The sequence below is a fragment of the Urocampus carinirostris genome, chromosome 12 (genome assembly GCF_059441175.1).
Source record: "Urocampus carinirostris isolate Australia breed hairy pipefish chromosome 12, RoL_Ucar_1.0, whole genome shotgun sequence".
NCBI lineage: Eukaryota > Metazoa > Chordata > Actinopteri > Syngnathiformes > Syngnathidae > Urocampus > Urocampus carinirostris.
This window is the reverse complement of record NC_142360.1, coordinates 38,475,696-38,481,999: the sequence shown is the minus strand read 5'-3', so window position 1 is coordinate 38,481,999 and position 6,304 is coordinate 38,475,696.

Below are 6,304 nucleotides of genomic sequence, written 5' to 3'. Positions count from 1 at the left end.
AATAGAGAGAAACAAATAGAACAATAGAAAACAAGAAAGACAGAGAGAGAGATAAAGAGAGAGATAGGGAGAAAGGGGGAGAGAGACATAGAGCAAGAGAGAAAAGAACAGAGGAGGCAGAGAGAGAGAGAGAGAGGGGCAAATAAAAGAAAAGAGAACAAGAAAAAGAAACAGAAAGAGCTAGAGAGAGATAGATGGCAGGGAGGCAAAAATAGAGAGAAACAAATAGAACAATAGAAAACAAGAAAGACATAGAGAGAGAGAGAGGGGGGAGAAAGAGGGAGCGCGACATAAAGCAAGAGAGAGAAGAACAGAGGAGGCAGAGAGAGAGAGAGAGAGAGGGGCAAATAGAAGAAAAGAGAACAAGAAAAAGAAACAGAGAGAGAAAGAAATAGAGAGATGGATGGCAGGGTGGCAAAACTAGAGAGAAACAAATAGAACAATAGAAAACAAGAAAGACAGAGAGAAAGATAAAGAGAGAGAGAGGGAGCAAGAGGGAGAGAGACATAGAGCAAGAGAAAAAAGAACAGAGGAGGCAGAGAGAGAGAGGGAGAGAGAGAGAGGGGCAAATAAAAGAAAAGAGAACAAGAAAAAGAAACAGAGAGAGAAAGAGATAGAGAGAGAGAGATGGCAGGGAGGCAAAAATAGAGAGAAACAAATAGAACAATAGAAAACAAGAAAGACAGAGAGAGAGAGAGAGAGATGGAGAAAGAGGGAGAGAGACATAGAGCAAGAGAGAGAAGAGCAGATGAGGCAGAGAGAGAAAGAAAGATAGAGAAGCTGTTTTTTTGGAATGTGGGAGGAAACCGGAGTGCCCGGAGGAAACCCACACAAGCACGGGGAGTACATGCAAACTCCGCACAGGAAGTCCGGTAGCTGGATTTGAACCCATGACCTCAGAACTGTGCCGCACACGCGCTAAGCGCTGCTCCACTGTGCTGCTCAATTTATAGGTTCATGTCTTGTTCGGCACAGTCCGATTTACAAATAATAATAATTCTAAATTTTGCATTATAACATTAAACAAAAAGTCTTAACTTGTTGAAGGATTTTATACATTTTACTATTAAGGATTTTATACAAGTTACATTTATTGAATGCAATGAAGATTTTTCACCGAGAAGGCTTAAGTTCAATGACAGGTCACGCCGTTCCGAATGCGAATGTTTTGTTTAGTTCTGTTGATAACAGGACTCTGATGGAGAAGGCCAAGACGCAGAAGGCCAGGCACTGATTTGATAATCGCTCGGGGTCCAGACATCGAGGAGACGAGGTGGAGTCCACGCGGGGAGTCTCTGGCCCGCCCACGGGAGGAGTCGACACGCCCATGGGAGGAGTCAGCACGTCCATGGGAGGAGCCGGCACGGCAGCTTGTGAAAAGACGTGGGCAGAAGAACTTTGGAAGATCGAGGGACAATCGAGAGAGAGGCTTGACGAAGAGCGACACTAATTCGGCTAATTCGATGGAATTCATTTAGTTTATTATTTAAGAAATTACGCCAAATGACCGAACGACGGCATTCCCAGGCGGTCTCCCATCTGATTACTAACCAGTGTTTGTCTGTTATCTGGTTCCATGCTTGTTTAATACAGTTCCTTAAAGGGACAGTGTGTATTATTCAGTGGCAAGCCGTGGAGTTTAGACTTGGGCCTTCAGCTACAGCCTGCTCTTTGAAGTGAAATTTCCTATCATTATTTCTGGAGGGGTGGGGGTTGATTTGGGCCCCACCGCCGCCGCTGAAGGTGGTCCTCATGGGGAGCCAGCAACACGTACTTGCTTGGGAGGGTGCGAATAGCCCTGCACCGCGCAACATGTAAAGCCTGTCTTTTGTAACTAAACACAAGTTTAAAAAGCCTGTATAAACAGGAACAATGAACAACGACGGATGGATAATAAAATAGAAAAAAGCAGCTAGAGAGAAGCTCGCCCTGACTTCAACGTACGAATCCAGCCCAAACTTTGGATTTGATCAGGCACAGGCTTACCTTACGTCTAGGCTGAAAGTGGCAAACAAAACCACTTGCCGCTTGCGAAAAGGTGGACCGCTTCGTAGTTGTCCGACCTTTCGCTATTAAATCAACACAACAATTTAACGGCTGTTGGCACGATTGCTTTGGTGGCTTACCGTCCTTTAGCCAATCATAATCTGTAAATCTAGTGATGTTTCTTAAGGCCCTCTAGAGGGCTTTCAGGCGCCAATTTAGATTCTGATTGGTTAAACCAACAGCTTTCTCATGACTGATATTACAGGACACGACCTTCAGGATTTTTTGTGAAGGCCTCCAGGTAGATATCTGAGCCTAGCAACAAATAATACCGACATGTGATTGGTTAAATGATTAAATATGAAAGCACACAGCTGGAAGTAGCACAACCGGATGATAGGACACTGATAAAAAATAATTGGAATTATGTAATAAATATTGAAGGACAAAAAAATAATCAACATCACATTATCCAGATCTATTTTAGGCCAGCAGAAAAGGGCTTGCAGGCCCTCAAAGCCCCCCACCGGTATCATTTGACCACTCGCTTTGTTCTGTAGTGCAACCAAAATTGACTGCTACAAATCACAAGGAAGAATACAAACTACGAAGACTCAAAATGACCAAACACCAATATTTTCCTTCTAGTATTTTTGCCCAACCTCTCGCAAGGTTTTCTGGTACCCGTAGCAGCAAGATGACAGATAATTTGTCAGTTCCCTTTAGGTGAGGCAGATGTTTTGTAAAATAGATAAAAAAAAAAACATATTTATACTATTAACGAGTATATTAAACATGCATTTTCATATGATAGTAAAGTTTTGGTTTACTGCTCACGGTTCACAGATCCCTTAACCACTTCCTGTGGTGTGTCGTGGGCAAGTACAGCCTGCTGGTGCCTGTTCCCTTCCCGGCTGTTTTTTCTTTGGGTAGGGGTTTGCTCCTCGACGTGAAACAGATCCCATGGTTTCCACGGCAGGGGAAGTCTTCTGATCTTACTCAGATACAGCACCTTCATCACATGGCCGCCGTTGTTTTCCAGTTTTATGAGCCGGACCTTCACATTGACAGGCAGCGACAGGTGACATTATGTTAGGTTTAAGTCCCCAACATTTTTAATAAAACGCTCTGAAATAAAAGAAGACATAGAGAATCAGTCATTGAGAATTGGTTATTTTATGAATCATTATAATGAGAGCAGCGGAGACCGGGCTGTTACAAATCTCCTCCTCACTCTCTCACTCACTCTGAAGAAATTTCCGATCCCTCCCTTCTTAAGGTTCGCACTGTTGCTACGGGGAGTTAATTACTCTTCTTTCGCACGGCCTGCTTTCCACCCGATGATGACAGGTGGCCTCTGTCCTCCTTTCTTCTTAAAAACAACTTGAGTTATTGCATATTCCAGGTCAGGGTGCACCCACTGGAATGTGAGACGGACTGAACAAAAAACAACTCATGGCCTTGAAGAACAGCTTACGGCTGAAAACCATACAAAAAGGGCTGAGAACACTTAGAACATATTAATGTCAACTGTAGGATAAATATATGTATATAATTCCAACACTTTACTAATGGGTGGGTGGGTGATATGGATCCCTTAGCCACTAGGGTCGTGGGGACACCATTTCCTGCGGTGTGTTTTGGTCAAGTACAGCCTGGTGACGCCCATCCCTCCCTCCGGGCACAATACCAGATCCTAAATCACTCAAACGAGTACGCCGCGGTAGCCTCTATCTCGGCATCGTTTTTTTCGTTGCAAACGAAGCGAGCGCTTTGATGCTACTGTGCGCGTGCGTCTGCCGCCTGGGGATTTCCCATCATGCATCATTCAAGATCGGATTTCATGTGGTAGTTGTGTAGTAAAAGGAAATCCGTCTCTTTGTAGAGAACCGGCTTTTTCGGCTCAACTCATTCAAGAGAGCCGGCTCTCAAACGGCTCACTTGCTTTGATGCATTGTAGTACGAAATATGATGTTGTATAAAGAAGTTAAGAAAAAAATGAAGTATAAAAGGTGAAAATGAAAAAAAAAAAAAACAGGTTTGTAGTTATCCCTTTAATCAGTATATTACCAACAATAATTGAATACTGAAAATGAATTAACGATTTAAATAAGAATATGTAATACAGTGGGACCTCGCTACCTCGCAGTTCCACGTTCGCGGGTTCAGAGTTTCGCGGGTCTAAAAAAATAATAATAATAAAATCAAATAAATTATATATATATATATATATATATATATATATATATATATATATATGTATATATATATATATATTTTTTTTTTTAAAGCATTTCTGAAGGGGCGTCGCTACTTCGCAGATTTTCCCTTTTCGCGGATGGTTTTGGTCCCCATTAACCGGGTCTAACAAATAATAATCTCATCTCATCTCATTAGCCGTACCGCTTATCCTCATTAGGGTCGCGGGGGGGCTGGAGCCCATCCCAGCCATCTTCGGGCAGTGGGCAGGGGACACCCTGAACTGGTTGCCAGCCAATCGCAGGGCACACGGGGACAGACAACTCATTCGCTCATTCACACCTAGGGACAATTTGGACCGGCCAATTCACCTGAAATGCATGTTTCCAAAACAAATAATAATAATAATAATAAAAAATAAATTAAAAAAAATCAAGCATTTTTGAAGGGGTGTCGCTACTTTGTGGATTTTCACTTTTCGCGGGTGGTTTTGGTCCCCATTAACCGCGATAACCGAGGGATTACTGTATTCTACTTCATTATATATGCATTTTTTTTTTCCTTCCACAGTGAATGTCCAAACTACTTCATTTTTTAACTTTTCTTATAATAAACCTCATTCATGTCCAGCAACTCAGTATCCCACAACAAAATGTATCATATACATATATATATATATATATATATATATATAATGTTACAATATATATGATATGACGAAACACATGTACAATATAACATGTTAAACTACATCAATAAACATGTTTATACTCAGTGTTGGGAATAACGTCGCTATTTTTTAAGTAACGGGGTAATCTTTTTCCGTCGTTACGACGCCTTTATCGTTACTGTTGGTCAAAAGCGCTTTGTTACTTTGAATTTATACATATATATATATATATATATATATATATACTGTATATATATATATATATATATATATATATATATATATATACATATATATATATGTAACCGCGGTGTACGTGTCCCACCAAAGATCCACATTCACGCTGGATTGGATGATGAGGTTTTTATTATTACAGTTTCTGCAAACCAGCTCAGTAGCCTAGATGGTAAGGCGCCCGCTTTGAGACTGGGAGGTCGGTGGTTCGCGCCCCGGCCGAGTCATTCCTAAGACTTAAAAAGTGGTCGGCGGCGCCCTCTGTTGGCTGCGGCTGCATCGGCTCGCTACAACGGGTCAGGTGTAATCGACATTTCGTTCTGTGTACATTGTTACACAGAATGACAATACAAGGAAATTATTATTATTAAATGGATGAGTCACAACATTAGCTTTTCTGCTGGCTTTGATCTCTTTGATCTCATTGCAGTTCTCTCTGGTAAGACTGCCCAACAAAGCATATCAAAGAGCTTTCTTTTCAATTTACATAAAATAGATTTTAGAATATCACAATACATTTTTATATCTTTACATTTTAACAAGATACTTTTAACAAGAGATCGTATAGTGGATTTTTAACGTTTATAATGGATTCAACATATTTTTATTTCGTCTGAATTTTAACCAACATCATCCTTTTTTAATGTAAATGAGAAAATAGAAATAATGAGTATCAAAACAGGTACAAGTTACCTGCAAATGGATGAGTCACAACATTAGCTTTTCTGCTGGCTTTGATCTCTTTGATCTCTACAAGGGGAATTCATAATTTAGTAAAACAGAAACAAAACGAAAATAAACCTAAACAGCTTGACAATATCAATCACATTACTGTACATGTTGAGAGATTTGTCAGCTGGGGTTATAATGTTTAAAATTAACTTCTTTTGTGGAGCACCAAAAGATGTGTCTTACCATTGCAGTTCTCTCTGGTAAGACTGCCAACAAACCCCGCCTCCCGGTCACATGTCAGAAGCCAAAACCAAACCCCACCCCATACCAGCAGATGGCACTGTTGGACTCATCATTGCAGGACATTTACCAAAAACGATACACATATTTCAGCAGGAATTTCAATCAAACAAAAGTTATTACTACACCCGTTACATATATATATATATATATATATATATATATAGACATAATTTTACAATATATATGATATAACGAAACACATGTACAATATAACATGTTAAACTACATCAATAAACACGT